At 46.8% G+C, this 24452-nt stretch overlaps 1 non-coding gene across 1 annotated transcript; it reads right to left on the reverse strand.

The window, feature by feature from the left end:
• Positions 1–398: 398 nt before the first annotated feature.
• On the reverse strand, positions 399–505 carry LOC133758917 (U6 spliceosomal RNA). Its single transcript, XR_009865823.1, has one exon. It is a non-coding gene; the product is annotated as a U6 spliceosomal RNA (small nuclear RNA).
• Between the last annotated feature and the right edge of the window lie 23947 nt (positions 506–24452).

A 24452-nucleotide genomic window follows, 5' to 3' on the forward strand; every position in this document is an offset into this window, starting at 1 on the left:
GCCTGGTTGAGATAATAAATCAGGTGGCCACTCCAGTGAGAATGACCTGGCATGCTGCCTTCTCATCTATCTTTGTCCAGTTTGGGAATCACTATAATGTTTCTCTTCCTATATTTTCCAGAATAGTTTGTATAATACTAAAAGTGCATCTTACTGGAGAATTTGGTAGGATTCACTGTTGAGGCTATTGACGCAGCAGAATTTTCTTACTTTGTCCATTATTTTATAAGTTGTAGACTTACTAATGTTTTCTATTTCCCCTTGAGTCAATTGTTGAAGTTAGTTTTAGATTAATTTGTCATTTTTTCTAAATTTTGTGATTATATGGTTTTCTGAAATATGTACTAATCTTTTTTTAAAAGAAAGATTTTTTTTTATTACTATGCTATTAAGCACTTAAAAATATGGAACGCTTCACGAATTTGTGTGTCATCCTTGCGCAGGGGCCATGCTAATTTTCTCTGTATCGTTCCAATTATAGTATATGTGCTGCTGAAGCAAGCACTAAAAGAAAGATTTTATTTATTTATTTGAGAGGTAGAGTTACAGACAGAGGGGAAGACAGAGAGAAAGGTCTTCTATCTACTGGTTCACTCCCCAAATGGCCACAACAGCAGTAGCTGAGCTGATCTGAAGCCAGGAGCCAGGAGCTTCTTCCAAATCTCCCACGTAGGTGCAGGGGCCCAACACTTGGGCCATCTTCTACTGTTTTCTCAGGCCATAAGTAGATAGCTGAACTGGAAGAGGAGCAGCTGGGACTCAAACTGGCACCGAAATGGAATGCCAGCTCCACAGGCAGAGGCTTAGCCTACTGAGCCACAGTGACGGCCCCTGTGGTTACCTTTTTAGTGTCTGCAGCACCAGGGGTATTGGTCCTGATATTGGTTATCAGTTCTTCTGTCTACTTCATTATTCATTTCACTAGGGATTTTCACATTGTTTTAGTGTTTTTAAAAACCAACTTAATGCTTTAGTTGTCATCTCTATTATATGATCATTTTCTCTCTCACTACTGCTTGTTCTTTATTGTTTCCTTTCATGGTTTTTTGTTGTTTTTTTTTTTTTTTGGCAAATTTTGGGATACAGATGCTTAACTTCTTTTTTTACACCCTGTTTTCTGATACAGATACTCAATGCTCCAAACCAAAGTTTTTTTCGGATAAGGGACAGATAGTGTGGGCTCGTCCTGCGAGGCCCACACTGTCAGGATGGTGCGTGATGGCATTCTTCAACAAGAAGCACCAGAGACAGTTTCGGTGAACATGTCCGTTTGTTAACAATCAAGCACAAGCTTTTAAAGGGCAGGCAGAGGGTGCATACCTAATTCTGTAGGATAAAGCTGATAATGGTGCCTCTATGCTTCTCCAATCAGCTTGAAGGTCACATAGTCCATGTAGCCTTCCAGGTGGTCTTTATGGGCCTGGGCCACACCCGGGACAAGGCCCTTCAACAGGAAGTAGGGATGGGGGAAATGTGCCTGGGGCTCCTGCTTGCCAGCAGTCAGGTCATAGAGCCCTTCCCTGGAGGCGTGGTGTGCCATGCCTCTTAACCTCCTGCATGGGCTAGGCAGGCAGTCTCCCAGCCAAGCACAGGATCACCCACATCTCCCAGCGATCTCTCGAAAGACACAAGCAAAACCTTCTCCATCATTATGAGGGGATCAGGCCTTTTCCATGTTGGCTTGTTGGGTTCTTCCATTGAACCAGAAGCAACTCTGTTGGGCCTGTGAGAGGTCTCCACGACCTCACTGTTGACGGCTCTCCAGAGGGTGAAACTTGTAAGAAAGTTAAGGTGAGGGGCCAGTGCCGTGGCTCACTTGGTTAATCCTCTGCCTGTGGTGCTGGCATCCCATTTGGCCGCCAGGTTCTAGTCCTGGTTGTGTTTATTCCATTCCAGCTCTCTGCTGTGGCCCTGGAGGGCAGTGGAGGATGGCCCAGGTACTTGGGCCCCTGGACCCACATGGGAGACCAGGAAGAAGCACCTGGCTCCTGGCTTCAGATTGGCACAGCGCCGGCTGAACCAACGGAAGGAAGGCCTTTCTCTCTGTCTCTCTCTTTTGTCTCTCAAAAAAAAAAAAAAAAAAAGAAGAAGAAGAAGAAGAAGAAGAAGAAAGTTAAGGTGAAGAGAGCAAGGTTACGGTCTTCACGGGGAAAATCGCGTGAATGGCGGCCCCTAGAACTGGGGGGTAGTGGGCGGGTTGCTGGCCATGGGGGCTGCCATCTTGTGGTGGAGTCTGTTGCCCATTTTCTGGTAAGGGTGGAAGTTCCGATTGGGGGGATTGCCATCTTGGGATAGAAACCCCACTGTCTGTAAGAAATAAAAGGGTTTTTTAAAGTTTCAAATTGGAAACAACTTAGAACACTTAGCAGGTAGCCCTCTGTGAAAATGTTTCTCATCTCTCTCTGAATTTGGCAGCAGCAGGTTGCCGCAGGCGCTGGCAGAGCCGTAGGAGCAGAGGCAGGACACACTGGAGCAGGCCCCGCTCCCCTCTAACCCACTGCGGCCTGGGGCTGAGGTACATGTCTGAGCAGCTGGAGCTTGGACCACAGGGCCCCCTCTGTGCAGCTCAGTTCATCCTCCCCAGCCTTGGTGCCAACGCCACCGCCACCATGAGAAGGCTCCCCTTCCCCCATGGAGTTCACGCGTTTCTGGGAAGCCATTGTAGGTCCCAAGTGGGGTGAGCGCACGCGAGCCCCTTGTTCCCCTTCCCCCACCTGCAGCCTGGGCCGGGCATGAAGATACGGGACAGGGTGGAAGGTGGAAAGATAAGCAAAGTTAGAAAACATGGGCAGCCTTTTCTTACTATGTTGCTGGGTTCTTTCCTTTTAATAAATTTTGGGGAATCCTGTTATTAGCCAAGAAAATTATCACAGGGGAACAATAGAAGATCCACATGGGAAGCCTACAATTGTGGCGGGGTTCCTAAAATGGATGGAGATAATCCTCTCACCTAGCAGAGAGGGGTTGGAGACCATAGACATGGCGGGAGTCCCTGGAAAAAGGGGTGGAGGCACCCTCTTTTTTCTTTGACAGTGGGTCATTTTAATTACCTTTCTCAATACTCATATATTTAGAGATTTCTAGTTTTCTTGGGTCACTTTTCTTCATCTGTTTTGCTAATTTCTACCTAATTGCATTATGGTCAGAAAATGTGTTCTTTATCAATGTTACTGAACAGAAATATAATGCAGATTACTTATATAATTTTAAATCTTATAGTAATATATATATAAATATAATATATAATATTATATATTATATAGTATATATAAATATATACTATATAATGTTGTATATTATATAATATATATATAAATATATATATATATTTACAGGCAGAGTGGATAGTGAGAGAGAGAGACAGATAGAAAGGTCTTCCTTTTTGCCGTTGGTTCACCCTCCAATGGCCGCTGCGGCCTGCGCATTGTGCTGATCCGAAGCCAGGAGCCAGGTGCTTCTCCTGGTCTCCCATGCGGGTGCAGGGCCCAAGCACTTGGGCCATCCTCCACTGCCTTCCCGGGCCATAGCAGAGAGCTGGCCTGGAAGAGGGGCAACCGGGACAGAATCTGGCGCCCCAACCAGGACTAGAAGCAGGTGTGCCGGCGCCGCAAGGTGGAGGATTAGCCTGTTAAGCCACGGCGCCGGCTGTAATATATAATTTAATTTTAAATTATATAGTAATATATTGAAAAAATAATAATTCAGATATAAATGAATCATCATATTTTATTTAAATGAATATATCCAAAAGAATATCATCTCAGCACACAAAGAAAATGAAAATATATCAAGCACATTTGCATTTCTCTTTGTTGGCAAACTCTTCAAATATATATTTTCCATGGATAGCACAATAGGACTAGCCAGGATTCAAGTGCATAGCATGTGCCTAGTGGCTCCCATTCTGGACAGTAGAGCTCTAGTTAATGTCACCCTTTGAAATTTAGGACTGACGTTATTGTCCAACAAATGGTCGATGTTTATAAATATTCCATGTACATTTGAAAGGAATTTGTATTCTTCAGTCATTGGATAGAAGATTTAATACATGTCTGTTTGATCCAGTTTTCTCACTGTATTGCTCAAATCTTTGTATCTTTATGGGATTCTTGGTATGTTTATTCTATCAATCATGAGTAGTTTTTGAAACTCTTCCACCATGATTGTGAATTTGTCTATTTCTCCATGTAGTTCTGTTGGTTTTGCTTTATATATTTTGAGGTTATGTATAAATATCTTAAATGACTATTAATTATCTGTGAATTGAACAATTCAGTACTTTAAAGTGACTTTCTTTGTTTCTAGAAAGGCTATCTCCTTTGAAGTCTACTTTGTCTTATATTACTCCACTAGCTGTCTGGTGGCTATTGCTCACATGGGATATTTTTTTGTCAACTACTTTGTTTTAGGTGTTCTCTTGTAAAAATACGTAATTGAGTCTTTTTTTAATCCAAATTTTATCTTTTACCTAGAATATTGTTGTATTTTTAAAATTTAATGTAATTACTCTTACATTTTGGATAAACTTGTCACCTTATATAGGAATTTCCATTTGTCTTTGTTCTATTCTTTCACTCTTTTGGATTAAGTATTATTTTATTTTTTTTTCTATTTCTACTATTTGGAAGTTAAACATTTGGTTCCTATTCTTTCAGTGGTCATAACATTCTTGATTTATCAAAGTCTAGAGTTAATTGCTGTCTTCCCTTGGGAAATGCAAGGAATTTGAAACTCTGTAATCCCATTTGCCTTTTTTCTGGCTTTTATCTTCTCATTTTTGTGTATTTTCCTTCTATATTTTAACTTCATAAGAAATTATTATTGTTATTTTCATTTTTAAAATTTATTTAATTGAATGAGAGGCAGAGAAACACAGAAAGTGCTCACCCTCTGGTTCATTCCACAAATGCCTTCAAATCCCATCAGTTGGGAACCAAAGCCAGAACCTGGAACTCAGTCTAGGTCTCCCATGTGGGAGACCGGGTGGTTGAGGTACCTGCCCTGCCTCCCGAATCTGTTATTCCATATGTTTGAATGGTTCTACCTTACCCAATTCTGCATTTTTTTTCTTTGTTCTTCCTTCATCTGAAAATTTCTATCTGGAATGACTTTCCTAATGTCTTGAGTTTAGTTTTAGAATTTCCTTTAGTGAGAACTAAGTGATTGTAATGTTTCTCATTTTTTATTTCAAAAAATATAATTTTTCTCTGGATATAAATTTCTAGATTAATAGCTGTCAGTCTAGTTCTTACCCCTTTGAACAATGTTTCCATTCTCTGGCTACTTTTTAAGATTTCCTACTAGTTTTTGTAAAACTATAATGTGTCTTGATATACATTTGTTTTTTTCCTTTTTTTTTTAAATTTTTTTTGACAGGCAGAGTGGACAGTGAGAGAGAGACAGAGAGAAAGGTCTTCCTTTTGCCGTTGGTTCACCCTCCAATGGCCACCGCAGTAGCGCGCCGCGGCTGGCGCACCGCGCTGATCCAATGGCAGGAGCCAGGTGCTTCTCCTGGTCTCCCATGGGGTGCAGGGCCCAAGCACTTGGGCCATCCTCCACTGCACTCCCTGGCCACAGCAGAGAGCTGGCCTGGAAGAGGGGCAACCGGGACAGGATCGGTGCCCCGACCGGGACTAGAACCCGGTGTGCCGGCGCCGCAAGGCGGAGGATTAGCCTAGTGAGCCACGGCGCCGGCTACATTTGTTTTTATTTCTTCTTTTCGGGAGTCATTGAGTTTCTGAAATATGTCAGTAGTTGTCTTTCACCAGTTTGGGGAAAACGTGTTTTGTCTCTAAATATTTCCTTTGTCTGTTGTTTCTTTATGTTTCATCTGGGATTATGATTAAAAATATTTAGTTCTTTTCTGTGTGATCCTTCATGTGTGTTGATTTCCCTTTCCTATTTCTGTTTTTTTCTTCCTTCTGTGATGTAATCTGGATATTGTCATCTGACCTACCTTTCAGTTTACTGTCTCCTTTCAGCTAAATTTAATATGTTAGTAAACCTACACATTGAGTTTTCAATGTGAAGTATTGTGCTTTTAAAATGCTACAAATTTGGCCAATGCCGTAGCTCACTAGGCTAATCTTTCGCCTGTGGCGCTGGCACCCTGGGTTCTAGTCCCAGTTGGGGCACCAGATTCTGTCCCGGTTACTCCCTGCACATGCATGGGAGACCTGGAGGAAGCACCTGGCTCCTGGCTTCAGATCGGCACAGCACACCGGCTGTAGCGGCCACTTGGGGGGTGAACCAATGGAAGGAAGACCTTTCTCTCTGTCTCTCACTGTCTAACTCTGCCTGTCAAAAAAAAAAAAAATGCTGCAAGTTCCACTTTTTAAAAAAAAAAACAAACTGCTTTTTTTTTCAAATCTTGTAAACATAGTCATTATCTATGTCTGACGACTGCATTATCTCAAGTCTTTGTGGTAAATTTCTTCTGTCTTTTTCTTCTGGGGTTTTGTTTCCTTGTATGCCTGAACATTTCAAAGTCCTTGAAAGGGGCAGGTGTCGTGGCACGATGTAAGTTCAGGTGCCACTTGGTATGTTTGCATCTCCTATCAGAGAGCTGGTTCAAATCTCTTCTCCTCTGCTTCTGATCCAGCTTCCTGATAATATAGCTGGAGAAGCAATAGATGATGATGGAAGAGCTTGGGTTCCTGCCACCTTTGGGAGAGATCTGGAAAGAATTCCTGGCTCCTTGCTTCAGTCTAGACCAGCCTCAGTTGTTGCAAGCATGTAGGGAATGAACTAGCAAATAGAAGCATCTCTCTCTCACTTTGTCTCTCTCACTCTTGCTCTGCCTCCCTACCTCTTGCTCTACCTCTCACTCTCACTCTCTCTCCACCTCTCTATGTCATTGTCTTTTTTTTTTTTTAATTTGACAGGTAGAATTATAGACAATGAGAGAGAGACAGAGAGAAAGGTCTTCCTTCCGTTGGTTCACTCCCCAAATGGCTGCAATGGACGGGGCTGCGCCGATCCAAAGCCAGGAGCCAGGTGCCTCTTCCTGGTCTCCCACGTGGGTACAGGGGCCCAAGCACCTGGGCCATCTTCTACTGCTTTCCTAGGCCACAGCAGAGAGCTGGACTGGAAGAGGAGCAACCTAGACTAGAACCAGTGCCCGTAAGGGATGCTGGCACTGCAGGTGGAGGATTAACCTAGTGTGCCATGGTGCTGGCCCCTATGTCACTGTCTTTCAAATAAATAAATCTTTTTAAAAAATGTTCTTGAAAAATATTATGGTGAGAATGAGGTCTGAGGGGAAGGTGTCTTCATCTACTTCTTCCAGGTGGATTTTTGGCTCACTCTTACTCTGACAGTGATGGATGGCCTCTTGAGTCAGGGACTGTAGGGAAATGTTCCCTGTCAGATTCCCTGGTCAGGGCAGGCTTGCACCAAACTTCTTCCTTCTCCCTCTGTAAGGCCATCAGAAGTGAAGTCCAAGTTTACAGAACCAGGCTTTCCCTACAATCCTCTTTCAAGTCACAACTACCCCTGCATAAGGAGCCCTGGGAGCATATCTAGCCCATCAGCCTACACTGGGGTCTCACCAATCTCTAGCTCTAGCACACAGGGGGAGCTGTTCGCCCTGAGGTCTTCTAAATCCTTCTGGGCAGATCAAAGGAATGATAGGATCTGGTCCCCGACCCTTTTCCCCTGGAACCTCATTTCCTTTTGTCTGCCCTCACCCCAGATACTTTGTCCCACCAGTCCAGACCATCTTTATCAAGTTAGGCAAGAGGCCTGGCTCTAAATGCATTCATACCAAGAGTACCAAACCTCTCCAGAGTGGGAGGTTCTGAAACAAAATGCTTTTTGTATCTCTGAGGAAACGCCACACCCTGGAAGTCCTGGGCGCGTTTCATTCCACCTGTGGGCACTGAGAGTGGTAAACTTTACCAGGAAAATGTAGCAGGGATGATGCTTCCCTCCATTTTCGTTTTACATTGTTGTCCTCACCCCTTCTTCCCTTGGCTTCTTGGGAAGGAAGGAAAGTCATAAGGAGCAGAGCCCGGGGAACCACAGTGCAGAGAGGGGCACTGGGTTCTGTGTAGCAGTTTTGTCCTCTCCCCTCTCATGTCTGTCTTCCCCTCAGTGTGGGCTGTCAGCACACCCCTAAGGAGGCTGCCCTGAGGGAGTACTGCTCGAGGTCCTTGCTGTAGTTGAAGCACCATGAGTGGACTCCTGCCCCGGGATCTCCCTGAGTGGTTTTGGGGTCCTTAGCCTGTTGCAGCAGCTACATGGCCACTCTTCGACCTCCTAGGGCCAGACCTCCCTGGACAGCCTCCTGATGGCCTTTTTTAGTCTCTAAAATGTGTATCTTCGCCTTTGCCTGCCCTCCAGTCTTGGGACTCTACTTCTTCAACCAGGACAGCCACCATCCCATGGTTCCTGCTTCAAGGTTCACGTGTCCCCTGGAGTGCTCCATGAAGACCTCCAGTTCAGTGTGTCCCAAGCTGGTCGTCCTGCACCAGAGCCTTGCCTCCCACAGCATTTCTCAGCCAGTTACTGGCACCAACACCCACCCACCCAGGTGGCCACACCATGTGGCTTTCCTCCCCTTCCGTTTGCCTCTAAGCGCTATCTTTGCCATTTGGGTGGAAACTCCTCTTGGCTCTGTGCCCTTCCCCTGTCACCGTGGTTTCTCACTGGAATCTACCCCTCCACCCAGCAGCCAGTTGCAATCTCCCTTAAATCTATCATCTGTCATCTCCCTCTCCTGCTTCTCTAAGCCCTCTGGAGTTTCTCCATTTCCTGGTTTGAAGGTCTGGCTCCTTGATTTTCCAGCCCCATCTCCCCTCCCTCCCTGTGCCCTGCACCCTGTGTTCACCCAGCCTGGACTCCTCAGGCCCCTGTGTCTCCCTCCCAGGCCTTTACACAGTTGTTTTTTTCAGCTCTGGAATGCTGGTGCTCCCACCCGCCCTGCAGCCCCTGATCCACATCAGCTCCAGCTCAGACACCTCCCCTTCCTCGAACCCCCATGGATGGACCAGACACCTGTTGTGGGCTACACAGCTTATGTGCTTCCAGGATGGGCAGTGGACTTTCTCCTTCTCTGTTAATTATTATTTGATCCCCTTTCTCCTACTGTGTGAAGACTGTATCCTCCTTCCTCTTATGATCTCAGCATCTTGTCAGTGTCTTCATGAAAGCAGTCCTATTGTAAATGCCTGTTGATTGAAGGAATGGTTGAAAACATCCCTCTCTCCATCTTTCCTTAATTCCTTGTTCATTCACATTCTGAGCCCATTTCACCATGGAAGTCTCAAGTATTTTGCCTATAAGGTTTTCCATATATTAAGGGGTGAAATATTTTATTATATTTGTGGGAGGTATTTCCTTCAGCCTGTTCCTTACCTGTTAATGTAATTCATGGTGATTTTCACAAATAGAAGTTTTCATTTGAATAATAGCAACTCTACTGTTCTTTTGGGATTTTTTCTGGTTAATTTTTGGGGGGCATTGAGGAAGAGGGGCTATGAAGAAAGTGTCTGGGCTGTGGGAAATATTTCAGATTCAGACATGACTGTTGTGTCCACGAGTGTAGACGTATGTAAAGATTCACTGAGCTGCTGGTGCCGCGGCTCAATAGACTAATCCTCTGCCTGTGGCGCCAGCACACCCAGTTCTAGTCCCGGTCGGGGCACCGGATTCTGTCCTGGTTGCCCCTCTTCCAGGCCAGCTCTCTGCTGTGGCCCAGGAGTGCAGTGGAGGATGGCCCAAATGCTTGGGCCCTGCACCCGCATGGGAGACCAGGAGAAGCACCTGGCTCCTAGCTTCAGATCAGCACGATGTGCTGGCTGCAGCAGCCATTGGAGGGTGAACCAACGGTAAAGGAAGACCTTTCTCGCTGTCTCTCTCTCTCTCTCACTGTCCACTCTACCTGTCAAAAATAAAATAAAATAAAAATTCGCTGAGCTACACACATAATATCTGTTTAGTAATACATACAAAGTAAACCTCAGTAAAGAAGTTTTCAAAAACCCATTTAGCTTTTTATCTGTGACTTCCTTCATCAGTTTGTAAAAACAGTTGTCTGTTCATACGAGGATATTTCAGAATGTTCATGAAATCTACCTATACAGTGATTCAGACATTGGCCAAAGGATTACAGCCAGGAATGACGTACAGGGAGGAGGGAAAGGCCAACCTAGTGGCCACTTTTTCAGCTAAAACTTCTTCCCACTCTGCTTCACTGAATGAGGCTGGAGAGAAAGCTTGGGTGTAGACGATAGGAGCCTTAAATGCTGAGCCAGGCTTTCATGTTTTGATACCTGCTCTGAATACAACCCTGCAGTGCATGCTGATTTTATAGAGATGACCAAATTTTAGGGCCCTCTGCCCTTGAGGTGCTCACCAAAAAGTAAACAGACAATGATGGCTCATTTGTTCCTCTGATATTTACTGATTACCCACTAATTGCCATTCACTCTTCTGACGGCTTAGGATACACAGATGAACAAAACAGCTGGAGATCTCCGCCCTGGTGAGGCTTGGCAGGGAGAAAGAGCCAGTGTGGTATGACATCAAGTGATTAACGCTTTGGAAAAGTGCAGTAGGTGAAGAGGAGGCAGGAATGCTTAGGGGAGGAGGGAGCAATAACGTTGAGTAAAGCCCTTTGTGGCAGCCTTATGGAGAGCCACAGTGTTCAGGGCTGTGGGTGCACAGAGTGCTGCCCTCTACGGACGGTGGGGGATTATGAGGGTGGTCAGGGAGAGGACCTTTGAGCTGACTCCTGATGGATCAGTTAACACAACTGAGTGAAGATGGCCAGGGAAGTCCAAGGAAGCCACATTTGTGATGCTTGAAGTGAAAATGGCTCTGTGGAGAGCCTCAGATGGCCACTGTGGCTAGTGAGCAGTAACTGTGAGTAGGAGATGCCTATCCTGGGGCTAAGTTGGGTAAAGATCACAAGCAGGGATGGTAACCCACAGGTGGCCCCCTGGACCCAAACACTCCATCTGGTGGATCTTCAGGAGGTTCCAGAGCCCAGGAAGTGCTTGTCATGCCTGTGCTGAGTTCAGATCTGCCCCTTAAGTACCCTGGCCCTCCAGGGCCTGAGCTGTTCCCAACAGGCTGTCCAGTAGACCTGCCACTGAGTATGCCCCGACTCTGAAAGCACCTGCCTTAGGAAAGGCTCAGTGAGGAGGAGCAGGGTAGCTGATGTCCCAGGCCTGCTCTGTCCTTAAAGTGTCCTGGCCAGCTCTCAGCCATAGTGAGCCTGGTGGGGGCAGTTGCGGGGACTGTGTCTGGGGTTTCTCCTCTCAGAAAAAGGCAGGAAGCTGTGGCCAAGGCTTGGAGGAGAAAGGAAGTGTATGTCAGGAAACAGGTGCAGCAGCGTCTCACCAGCCTAGGTCTGAATGGTCTCCATACCACAGAATCATCAGTGTGACTGGGGGCCTGTGCTCCCTCTCTCCTAAATGGCATCACCTGCCCCCGAGTGGTCAGGGTGGTTACTACGGCACCAGGAACTCAGCCCTGGCAGATGTGGAATTTGTGACCAAGGCCTCAGGATGACTTGAGACCTCCCCACACACACCTGACACCAGGCCTCTGTGAGTTAGGGCTTCCTGTGGCTGCCACCGCAGATACTTCTCAGGCCCCTTTACTCTCACGCTTTTTCCATACAACAGCTGGGAACTGATGTAAATCATTCTCTGGAGCCCCAGACATCTGCCCCCGCACTCTCACTTAGCCCAGAGACCTGCCAAGAACTGTGGCTTCCAATGCAGTGAGTAGACAGTCTGACATGAGCTAGACTGCAGCCACCCTCTGCATCTGGAATAGTTGCAGATGTAGCTGGAATTTACTCTCTGTGCAAGCAGTGTTAGGAGCCAGGACAGAGCAATGAACAGGACTGGGCCTGCCAGGAGACTGACAATAGAAATGCAGACACACGTGCAAGCAAGACGGGGCACAGGAACATGAGAGCACTGTGTCTGCTGTTGTGTGGCTCATGGTGCACCAGTTGACGAGTGACAGAAGTTCAAGTAAAACTGATCTCAGCATCAAGGGAAATGCATGAATTCTAAAACAGCAAAGTCTAGAGGGGGTCTGGAATCCAGGTGTGGTTTGATCAGAGGGTCTCCAACCTTTGGTTTGTTCCCAGTCTGGCCTCCCTCAGTAGGGCAAAATGACTGTAGTGGTTCAAATGCTGACACCACCAGTAGAAACCTGCTGCCCAACTATAAAACAAAAGTTGTGAACTTTTGTTCAGTTTGATTGGTCCAATTTAGATCTCCAGTCACTGTGGCAGTGGGGTCAGAGTTACACAAATTGCCTCTTGGTAGGGGTATCTGTTAAGCAAGGGGGAACTGTGGAGTGGATGCTGAGAAAGTATGTCCACACTAGTGTGGCAGCTACCCTGCCCCTCCTCATTGAAAAAGACACGTAGATGTCTAGTGGAAGGTACCAAGAGGAAAGTGGGATATGAGTCTGCAACCCAGGTTAGAAGTCAGGACAGGAATTAAAACCTTTGCTGTCACTGGTACACACATGATACCTATGAGGGCACCTGAGAAGTAAGTACAAGCAGCAGTCTGTGGACTCAGTCCAGGACCCTCCAACAGTTGCAGGCAGAACAGACATAGAAGAGAAGCAGCTGGTGAGTGGAAGGAAAATCTGGGGAGTGGGCCATAGCAGACTCAAGAGAAGAACATGTTTCCTTTCAGCTGAGTCAAAAGTTGTGGAGCAAAATACAAGATAGAACAAAGATATGAATCCTGGTTTGTTTGTTTGTTTGTTTGTTTGTTTTGGCAGGCAGAGTGGACAGTGAGAGAGAGAGACAGAGAGAGAAAGGTCTTCCTTTACCATTGGTTCCCCCTCCAATGGCTGCTGCAGCCGGCGCATCGTGCTGATCTGAAGCTAGGAGCCAGGTGCTTCTCCTGGTCTCCCATGCGGGTGCAGGGCCCAAGGACTTGGGCCATCCTCCACTGCACTCCTGGGCCACAGCAGAAAGCTGACCTGGAGGAGGGGCAACCAGGACAGAATCCGGTGCCCCGACAGGACTAGAACCGGGGTGCTGGCGCCGCACGCGGAGGATTAGCCTATTGAGCCATGGCGCCGGCCAAGGACCCTGAGTTTGACAGCATGGTGGTCAGTGGTCATCACTTGACAGGTGATATCTCAGCAGAAAGACCACGAGCTGAGCAAGGGGAAAAAGCAGATGACTTTTTCAGGGAGTTCTGCTGTGATCAGGAAAGAGGAAAGATGTGGTACTGAGAGGGGGTATGGAGCCAAGTTAGATTTCATCTATCATGGCTGGGACAAGTGCCCATGTGGTCCACAGCATGGTCCAAGAGGAGAAACCAGGCCACAGGACAATCATTTTTCTTCTCTGTTCTGGGATGAACATGGACTCTGAGCTACCATGGAGTAGGAGCCCCTCTTTGTCCCTGAAGCCCCTTGGTATGCCTCTGTTGGAACACACAGCTCACCATGCTCTCCCTCCCTACATCCACCTCTTTGCAACAGTATAGGCTGGCACAGCAGTGGGCAGGAGTGGAGTGGAGGACTGATCTCCATTCATTGTGATGCTGGGACAGACGAAAAACCCGGGTCCTGACAGGAGTGAGTGATAAGGTGTTTCAGATGGGCACCGGGGAGTTTGGTGCTGGAAAGAAATAGGTGAGAAGGGGGGTGAGCAGCACAAAGCTGTGTTGTGTGGATGGGTGAGGGTGAGGATGACAGGAGGAAGAGCCAGGTCCCAGAAATGTGGGCCGGAAGGAGAGACTGAGAACAGGTGCTGAAGGTGATACTTGGACTAGGAGAAGCCCTAGAGGCTGGTAGCACACCATCTTATCTATCCCCATGTTTTTGAAGTACTAGACTTTCTAAGCTGCCTTGTCTCTCTTGTTCATTCCACAAAGAGAAAATACCACATGCCAACCCAGAGATACAGCCATACCAGTGACAGAAGCCATGTGGGCACAAGCAGCTGCCCAGGCCAGCAGCAGATCCATGGCTGACTTCAGGAGCCACATGAAAACCCCGAGGACCATTTGTCCTGCATTCTGGGGATGGGCGCTGTAACCAGCCCTTGAGAGGTCCCCATTGGTTGGGCTGGGGTCACACACATAGCTGGGAGCTATGGTGGAGGTGGGAGTGTGTGTGTGTGTGTGTGTGTGACTGATGACACTGCTATCTTGCCTGTCTCTCAAACCTACCCATGTGTCAGCTGTGAGAAAACAGCTCCTGTGGAGAGCTACAAGGAAGGAGTGGCCCCGGGGTAGATCAAGGCAGGGGGCAGAGGGAAGGCCTTTGTAGATGACCAGGAAGTGTGGGGTTTCCTGCTCTGGAGTCCAGAGGACACAGGAGAAGCTTTGTGGGAGGGAGACTGGGCAGAGGAAGGGTCATTGAAGGGGGCTGCTGGGGCAATGTCCTGAGGCCATGGTGTGGCAAGGATCATACTCTGGCCTAGGAGTAAGACGGTGTGTCTGTGAGAGAACAGCAGTGGAGGATGGGACCACAGCCTCTCTGGAAGGACTTGGGCTTGGCTGGCTTGATGGGGGTGGGAGTGGCAGGTAGAGGAAGGGCTACAGTATCTCAGGATGTGGGAAAGAATCTTGGCCACCCATTGCCTGGTGGGTGCCTAGTTTGATGAATAAATGAGAACATCAAGTGATCAAATAATTAGTGACTAGTTCTGAAACCTTGTGGTGGAATGAGAAGGCCATGCTAAGATGGTCGCTGGCAACAGAAACTGCCTGGCAACAGGCTGTGATTGGATAGCTTCAGAAACCACATAAAAATGGAGCCTGCCTGGCTGTGATTGGATGGCTTTGGAAACTGCCTGGCAACAGGCTGTGATTGGTTAGGGCATAGACTGCCCCTTGACCAGATTGGCTGCCTTGTCTAATTAAGCTGCTGTACCAACTGAAATAAACGAGGCTGCTCGCCTCTGGCCCGCTTTCACCCGACTCCCGGGGTCTGTGTGGTGACTATGTACCTCTTGCCCCCACCACACTCCTCCTCTCAGAACGAATCCACAGCAACAAAACCTAATTTCCAAAAAGGCAGCAGGTCCTGAAGGATTGATTGGAGCCTGGAGCTTGGCTGCACGTAGGGGTGAGAGGCACTGACTCGGGGGAGGCCTGGTGATCAGGACTGGTGTGGTTCTGTGGGGAGGATGCTGAGGACCTAGAAGCTCTTCTTCAGCCTGGACTTTATCTTCCTCCCCTGTCTCATCCTATGTTGTTGATCCTTCCCCTCACCTCCATCCTCAGAGCTGCCTGCTCCAGACCCTCAGCCAGTTCTGTTCTCTAGAGAATTGGGCAGTGGACTTGCGGAAAAACAAAACTCCAGGATTTTTGAAAAGCCAACTATTATGTATGTCTTATAACTTGCATCTTTTCAGAACACAGAATTTTTTTTATTCTTTCTGGCTAAAAATGTGATCTACTCATGTGTTCATTACAAGTTTGTAGGGCTCAGGATAGCAGAAAAAGAGAACAGAAACCACCCTTCATCATGGCACATCAGTTGATGTCTCTCCTGACTCCATTCCAAATGCATTTTTCTTTTTTACCCACTGAAACCATACTTTACATTCCAGTTTATATGTTTTGTAATGGAAGTTATGCTTCATGAGATCAGGGATTTATTGTTTTTTTCTCTGCTATCATCTAGCACTTGGTAGTCACTCAATAAATATTTGTTCAGAGTAGATTTGATTGATAATTTGTTTTCCTGTAAACAGAAAATGTAATTATTTCCTGACATTATGATGTTTTCTCTTATGCTGTTACCTGCTGCCTCCTATGGTTCACGCTAGAAGTAAGCTGTAATTGGGAGTGAAACTGAGATTCTATTATGAGACTTGGGCAACTCAAGAAGAGTCTTGATCACTACACCAAATTCCTGCCTCACATACAGTAATTTTATTTAGTATTTGGGCCTTCTAATCAATTGACCTCTCCATTTTTAAAAAAAAAAGATTTCTTTATTTTGTTTGGAAGGCAGTATTATGGGGGGGGGGGGTGGACAGAGAGAGAGAGGAAGAGACAGACAGAGAGAGAGATCTTCCACCACTGGTTCAATCCCCAGATGACTGCAACAGCTGGGAGTGGGCTAGTCTGAAGCCAGGAGCCAGGTGTTTCCTCTGGGTTTCCCATGTGAATGTGTGAATGCAGGGGGCCCAAGTACTTGGGCCATCTTCCACTGCTTTTCCCGGCACATTAACAGGGAGCTGGATCAGAAGTGCAGCAGCTGGGACTTGAAACCATTGCCCATATGGGTTGCAGGCACCACAGGCAGTAGTTTTACCCACTGTGCTTCAGCACTGGCCCCAGCCTTTCCGTTTTTGAGCTAGTACCACAGACTTAGTATTTATTTTTTCCTGTACTTATTTATTATGGCATTGTAATATTTAGTATTGTAGCATTTATTATTTTGCTTTCCCAAATGTTTCTTGGCTGCTATTGTACATGTACATTCTCCAAATTAAATCTAAATTCATTTTGTTAAATTTCAAACTGAGATTACATGAAATAGAAACATAACCTTGGTGAGAACTGACATTTTCAGAATGTTTAATATTATAATCCAGGAATATAATTATTTTCTTCCTTTCATGTTTTATCCAATTTTATACTGTTCTTCATCTGGGTCCTGTACACTTCTGAAGTTTACTCTGTTATTTTCTGGTTTTTGTTCCTTTTTAAATTCCTATTTTTTTCTGTTTTTTTATTTTCATATTTAATGAATATTCAGCCCCTGATAAATAAGTACAAAATTTGTGATTTTTCGCTTCCTAGGAGTGTGTGCTCTCTGAGTGTCCACCTGCCGCCTTTCCTCTTTCTCTCCCATCCGCACACAGAAGCAAAACTGCATCTGAGTGACCCATGGCAGCTTGCCATCCTGAATCCAGAGGATTCCCCCAGTAAGATCATTTCTTGGAAAGATGAACCCATGCGAATGCACAGATTTACCCAAGGCGAGACAGAGGACACAGGACACCCCACAGGAAACTTAGAAACAGGTCTCGAGGAAGGAGGCAAACCCAGGTGGAGCAGAGAGTATGTGGAGGGAGCTGTGATTAATACTGAGCTTAAGGCAGCAGGAAGCTGAGTAGAAGCAGTCGAAGGGCTTGGGCAGGTAAGGGCCCTGAGCTTCAGGCTCCCATGGGAAGGACCTACTCCTCAGAAGCACGATGATGGCAACAAACACTCCCCAGAGGGAGGAGCAGGGGCTGAACACCGGAGTGTTGTCAGGCAGGGGTCCATGGAGCAGAGGCACCGGGAGGATTTGCAGGGTATTTTACCCCCAGGAAATCATAAACAAGGTAGAAATCAAAGTAAAGACAGTTGTATTTGGGTGCAGCATAGATTTGCCAATGCGAAAACAGACTCAGTGACACCAAACCATCCTTCCCCCGGAGGAAAGTGTACTGGGCAGTTATCAGTACAGAGGCTGGGAACGGATGCAGTCAGGGCAGCTGTAACTTCTTTGAGGGCCTGGAATCTCCAGGTCAGGAGGCAAAGCAAGTGACTTCTATCAAAGTGGGCAAGGTATAGATAGAATCTGGGAAGTTGTTCTCTCTGGGGATTCAGCCTCTGATCCAGGATCTGTGGCAGCTGCCCCTCCCCGTCAGTAAAATCAATAAGGCTCAGCAAAGGGGTTTCCCTCTCTTTTTGAGCATTCTCAGCCATTTTGGTATTTATGGTTTCAGTAGAGACCTGTCGGCCATTGCTCCTCTTCCTTCAAGTGCCACTGTCTGGCCCTCTCCTACAGAGAAAGCCCTTCTAGAGCCTTCCTGTGGGTATATCTTAGGAGCCTGTCATCTCTACTCTGAAAAGTTGTGTGCTGACTCTGAATTGTTTCCAAATCCCCAGAACTACTGTTGCATCTGCTCAAGGATTTCTTTCTCATTCTGGAATTCCGTAGCACCAAACCTTTATCTAGGGCCTCCTGAATGTCTGACTGAGTGAGCTTCCAGCCTGTGGGGTAGGTGGAGGAGATGGTGGGGGGTTAGGAGAGGGGAGCCTGTGGCTTTCATCCAGATCCTCCACAAGTGTTGGTGGTCAAGTCACCTTCCTCCCTCCTTATCCCACCGTCTCTGAGCATTCAGCTTGTGAAACTGTGCTCCCCTTGTGGCACAATTGGCCCAGCAAGTCCATCATGGGTGCTTGATGTCCCATGACTGTTTTCTTGTTAGGGAGTTTTCATTGTGCAGATTTCAGATTTGCTTTTTGGAAATTATTCTGAGTGGGGTTGAGGGATAGAAAGTACTGGTGTTGTGGGTGGATTCCTGCTGTGTCAGCAGTGAAAGCTTGAGGTTGGCCCTGTGCTCCTACCAATGCAGGGGATCTTCTCCTTCCTGCCCTCTGGGGTCTGCCCCAACAAACCACAGCAACTTGGGGATGAGACCAGAGTCCAGCACCTGAGGTTTCTGGGGTTGCGCTTGACATGTTCCCCCCTTAGGAACAGAGGGGCTCCTGAAATCAACTTGTATCCTCCCAATGAATTACCTCTTTCTGTTTTTCATATAAGAAATCCTCTTTCCTAATTTCAATTTTATTGAAAAAGGATGTTGAATTGTTGTGAATTCCTCTTTACATGATTTTCGGCAGTTTCCCTGTTAAGATGTGTAATAGAAAGAGCATAGGCTTAGGAGTTGGGGAGTTTGGGGTCCAAGTGTCAGGCCAGCTGTGAGACTCTGGCAGGTGGTTTTAGCTGTCTAAGCCTCAGCTTTCTCAACTGTAAAATGAAGTCTATTACTTAGTACCCAAGACAGCTAAGGCTGAAGATCTTCTCCTGGTTTGTTTTAAGGTGCAATGTTGTTGGAACTGAGCCTCCACCACTCTTTTTCTGTCTTGGTTTCCCACTCCTCATTGTTGTAGAGAGCCCAGCAATGAATTCCTCCCTGCTTCTCACCTCTGCTTCTCTGAGCCTATCTGCTTCATTTTTCCTGTTCTCTATAGATGTGAATTATCTGTAGAAAAAAACTAAAGTCCTAGTTCCAAATTCCCAGGGAGGAACGATGATGGGGCTATCTCTCTCTTTTTTTTTTGACAGGCAGAGTTAGACAGTGAGAGAGAGAGAGAGGCAGAGAAAGATCTTCCTTCCGTTGGTTCACCCCCCTCCCCCAAATGGCTGCTACGGCGGGTGCTGCGCCGATCCAAAGCCAGGAGCCATGTGCTTCCTCCTGGTCTCACATGCCGGTGCAGGGGCCCAAGCACTTGGGCCATCCTTCACTGCCTTCCCAGGCCACAGCAGAGAGCTAGACTGGAAGAGGAGCAACCAGGACAGAATCCGGCGCCCCAACCAGGACTAGAAGCAGGTGTGCTGGCGCCGCAGGCAGAGGATTAGCCTAGTGAGCTGCGGCCCCGGCCGGGACTATCTCTTACCAATCGTCAGTGACCAGAGAACAGGGTCACACTGTGTGAACGTGGCAGCTGATACTGGAGTGAAGGACATTGGAAGAGAAGACCTGTGTGTCCTAAAGAAGCTGCCGCAGAGATTATTCTAGCAGCCTCATGCAATTGCCCCTGGATGATATTTAGCAAATCTTTAGGTAATCCCCCGTGTTCCACATTAGCACCTTGGTGCCCTGGAGAGAGATTCTGTTTTATTAATGGACATTCAGTTTATCTGTTTTTTTTGTTTTGTTTTGTTTTGTTTTGTTTTGTTTTTAGTTTATTTACTTGAAATTCAGAGTTACACAGAGAGAGAAGGAGAGGCAGAGAGAGGTCTTCCACCGCTGGTTCACTCCTCAGATGGCTGCAATGGCTGGAGCTGTGCCGATGCAAAACCAGTAGGCAAGAGCTTCTTCCAGGTCTTCCATGTGGGTGCAGGGACCCAAGGACTTGGGCCATCCTCTACTGCTTTCCCAGGCCACAGCAGAGAGCTGGATCAGAAATGGAGCAGCCGGGACTCAAACTGGCGCCCATATGGGATGCTGGCACCGCAGGCTATGCCACAGCACCGGCCCCAGTTTATCTGTTTAGTCCATCTGTTAAAATTTCATTTAGGATTTTTGTTCCTTTACTATTTATAGTCAGCATTGGCCTATCTTTAATTGTTTGAAAGTTGATGTCACATCAAGTTTTAGAGTTGTGTCTATATTTACCTCATAAATCAAGTTGGATGACAAATCATGCCTCTCTATAATGTTATGATTTGTATAGGATTTGGTTCCCCAAACTCTTGTAAGTGTTTCAGCCCCAAAGTCTTAAATTATCACTGAGTGGATTCATTTTAACAGTTGATGAGTTTAGGGTGGAGACTAGGTCTAATTATGGCATCTAGCAGGTAGGAATAATGGGAGGCCTTCAGATTATTGGGGGCTTGCCCTCCCACGGTGGCTCTTGTGTGAGGTTTGCTTACAATAAGCAGAGTGAGCTTCCTGTCTCTCTCTGCTTCCTGGCTCACCACGTGAATGCTCCTCTACCGTCCTCCAGCCTTAGCAGATGCCTAAGCCAGTGGAGCCTCTCTGTTTTAGACTGTGAACCTCAACTGGAAGCTAAGGTAAACCTTCTTTCCTAAGTAGTTACTCTCAGGTATTTTATTTGAAGTAATGAAAAGTTGACTAATACATATACTCTCAAATAATTTATGTAAGGATTACTTATCTTTTCAGAACTTAAAAAAATCTCTCTAGGGTGTAGCGGATAGTGCACTGTGTAACTCTGACTTTCAAATAAATAAATAAATCTTGAAAAAAAAAAGAATGCCCAAGTTTGCATTTGATCTTAGTCTTCTTTTTTTAAGATTTATTTATTTGAAAGTCAGGGTTACACAGAGAGAGGTAGAGACAGAGAGAGAGGTCTCCATCCGCTGGTTCACTCCCCAGATGGCTGCAACGGCAGGAGCTGTGCCCATCCAAAGCCAGGAGCCAGGAGCTTCTTCTGGGTCTCCCATGCAGGAACAGGGGCCCAAGGACTTGGGCCATCTTCTATTGCTCCCCCAGGCCACAGCAGAGAGCTGGATCGGAAGTGGAGCAGCCGAGTCTTGAACCGGTGCCTATATGGGATGCCGGTGCTTCAGGCCAGGGTGTTAACCTGCTGCGCCACAGCGCTGGCTCCTGGTCTTAGTCTTAGTTTTGTGTGTAGCCTTGGTCAAGTTCCTGAACCTCCCTGGGCCTCTGTAGAATTGGGGAGGGCAAGATGGCAGGTGCAGGTGGTTTACTAGCACCCACCTTGCTGGCCTTTCTGGATAGTCTGTGTGGTCCTTGGGCATTTCTCTCAGCAGCCCCCTCTGCATCTACCTTTCTGCTGCCCTCTAGTGGATTCCCTAGTGGGTGGATTCCCTTCCCTTTGAAGGGCTGTGTTGTGTTCCTGCTCCTCTCCTGCTCCCATGGGTCTGAGTACGTGTGATCAGGGCCCTCTCTGGGGAATTCTCTTCTCTGACTTCCCTGGCACCAGACCTCCGCCTGAGCTCCTCCTTTCATCACCTCTGAAAGGATCTGCCTCCGCCTCCCTCATTCCCTCCCTGTCTCCCCCCCCTCCCCCCAACCCATCATAACACCTTCCTGGTCAAACACTGAGCCACCATGAAGGTCTTTACGGCCACCTGCAGCCTTGTTCTCTCTTCTTGGCCCCAGCTCACTGTGGTCCTATAATGGTGCTAAAGAACAGGAGGGTTGGAGCAGATGCCAAGAGACCACAGGATCAGGAGGTGGCAGGTCCCTGTAGCCCTGTCCCTCTCCTCAAATCCTGCCTGCTCTCTTGGATATTTCCATGATCTGCTTCTCTTCTCCAGTACCCCAGCTCTTTTGGAAACAATAGAAAGCTCTGGAAATGGCCTCTACTTATAATAGATTTATTCTTGTTCCAAAATGTCTATTCATTGTTGAAAATTCAGAAAAATACAGATAAATTCAAAGTAGACAACAACTCAGCATTCCACTACTCACAGCCACCATTAGCTTTTCTTCCATTTTTTTCCACTGTGAGTGTACACATACTTTTAAAGCTGATGGGAATCATGCTGCATATGCTGTTTTTTGCCCTGCAGTTTTCAGTTGGCCACAGGCCGTGACCATCTCCATATCACCGTGCACTTTTCTGCATCATCATCTTTACAGGCAGCTAAGCATGCACAATCCTATGGGTGGACAGAAATGCACTCAGCCTTGTGCCTGCTGGGCATTCAGGTCGTTTCCACCTGGACACTGCTGTGAACGACTTTGCAATGATGATCCCTTTGAACAAGTAATTCCTGATTTCCACCGTGTTGTGTTCATTCCTAAGCAAACCCACCAGTTGTCAGAGGGTAAGGACTTTCTGATGTTTGTTTCACCGCCTAGCCAATCTGCCCTCCAAAAGGTATTTGGACAGGTCCCCATACTTGATTATCATTTCTGCCCTGTTTTTATTATTGGAACTCACTTGGCCTGGGGGTGGGGGGCGGAGCTGTGTGGGTGGCCTGCAGGCTCAGTGGATGGATATACTGTGTATGGCAGTGGTGGTGGGCTTCCAGATGCTGGAGGTGGGGCTTCATTCAGCACACACACACACACACACACACACACTGCCCAGACAGAGCTTGTGGAGATGACGCTGACATCAGGGAGCAGCTTCACATTCCACCTAGGGGGGCAGCATTTCTTCTTAGAACTGCCTGCTCGTATTTTCTGGGTTTTATTTATTTATTTATTTATTTATTTATTTATTTTTTCTTAGTGATGTGGTTTACATGTTGATCTCTTTGTCTGTTGACTATGGCATGGATGTTTTGGACAGGTTACCTATTTAGCTTTCAGATTTTTAAATGGCAGTTTTTAACATGCAGACATTGTTAATTTGCATGTAGTCTGACTTTCAAATCTGCCTGGCTTTTTCTCTCTGGTTTCTTCCTTGTTGTATACAAAAGGGCCTTCCTTGTCCCCAGAGGTTATGAACATTCATTTATATTTTCTTTGTGTTTGTTTCACTTTCAAAGTCTTTAAAATACAATTCCTTCCTCAGGAACTGGGAAGTGCCAGTGGCTTGAGCTCCACTAACTTGTGGATTCTTGGTAACTTCCAGGGGCTTCATCTTTGTCTTTCAGCAGCTCTTCGAAAATCTCAGGAGCTGCTCAGTTGTTGCATGACTTTTTTTTTTTTTAAAGATTTATTCATTTATTTGAAAGTCAGTTACACAGAGAGAGGAGAGGCAGAGGCAGAGAGAGAGAGAGAGAGAGAAAGAGAGAGAGAGTCTTCCTTGTATCCGATGGTTCACTCCCCAATTGGCTGCAAGGGCCAGAGCTGTGCCGATCTGAAGCCAGTAGCCAGGAGCTTCTCCCGGGTCCCCACATGGGTGCAGGGGCCCAAGTACTTGGGCCATCTTCTACTGCTTTCCCAGGCCGTTGCAGAGAGCTGGATTGGAAGAGGAGCAGCTGGGTCTTGAACCGGCGCCCATATGGGATGCTGGTGCTTCAGGCCAGGGCGTTATCCTGCTATGCCACAGCACTGGCCCCTGCAGTGACTTTTTAAAAGAATCTCATTGGTTCTGTCTGTTTGGCTCTGTACATCAGAGAATGTTCAGTTAAAGGAAACCTTCCCCCATAAGTGGGTTAGTTCCTGTTTGACAGCTACACAATGGCATTTCCATAGACCTAGTGCTTCCCTTGTGGGTAGGACTTTTGTCTGTTCCTTGCTGCATTCCCAGGATCTGAAACAATGGCTTGCACATAGTGAATGACTCAACATACACTTGTTAAATATATCAATGAATATATTCATTTTTTTAAAAAAGATTCATTTTATTTATTTGAAAGGCAGAATTACAGAGAGAGGTGGAGACAGACAGGTCTTCCATCCTCTGGTTCACTCCCCCAAATAGCTACAACGGCTGTAGCTAAGCTATTCTGAAGCCAGGAGCCAGGAGCTTCTTCCATGTGGGTGCAGGGGCCCAAACACTTGGGCCATCTTCCAACTGCTTTCCCAGGCCATTAGCAGAGAGCTGGAAGTGGAGCAGCCAGAACTCCATCCGGCGCCCCTATGGGTTGCTGGAGCTGCAGACTAGGTCTTTAACTTGCTGTACCACAGCACTGGCCCCATGCATCCATTTTCTTAAATGTAAAAATATGATAACATGGGAAAATACTTAAGCTATAAAGGTGGCATATGGTACTGAATAAATAGTATCCATCATTCATTTATTCATCAATTTTTTTTTTGACAGGCAGAGTGGATAGTGAGAGAGAGACAGAGAGAAAGGTCTTCCTTTTTGCCGTTGGTTTACCCTCCAATGGCCGCTGTGGCCAGCGCATCGTGCTGATCCAAAGCCAGGAGCCAGGTGCTTCTCCCTGCCTTCCCGGGCCATAGCAGAGAGCTGGCCTGGAAGAAGGGCAACCGGGATAGAATCTGGCCCCCCAACTGGGACTAGAACCAGGTGTGCCGGCGCCGCAAGGTGGAGGATTAGCCTGTTAAGCCACGGCGCCGGCCAGATTTATTCATCAATCAACAAATATGTGAATTAATTGAACTGTTTTATGCTTAGGGAAAAACTGGATAGATATAAGGATTAAAT

Source organism: Lepus europaeus, chromosome 4 (genome assembly GCF_033115175.1).
Source record: "Lepus europaeus isolate LE1 chromosome 4, mLepTim1.pri, whole genome shotgun sequence".
In the NCBI taxonomy this organism is placed as follows: domain Eukaryota; kingdom Metazoa; phylum Chordata; class Mammalia; order Lagomorpha; family Leporidae; genus Lepus; species Lepus europaeus.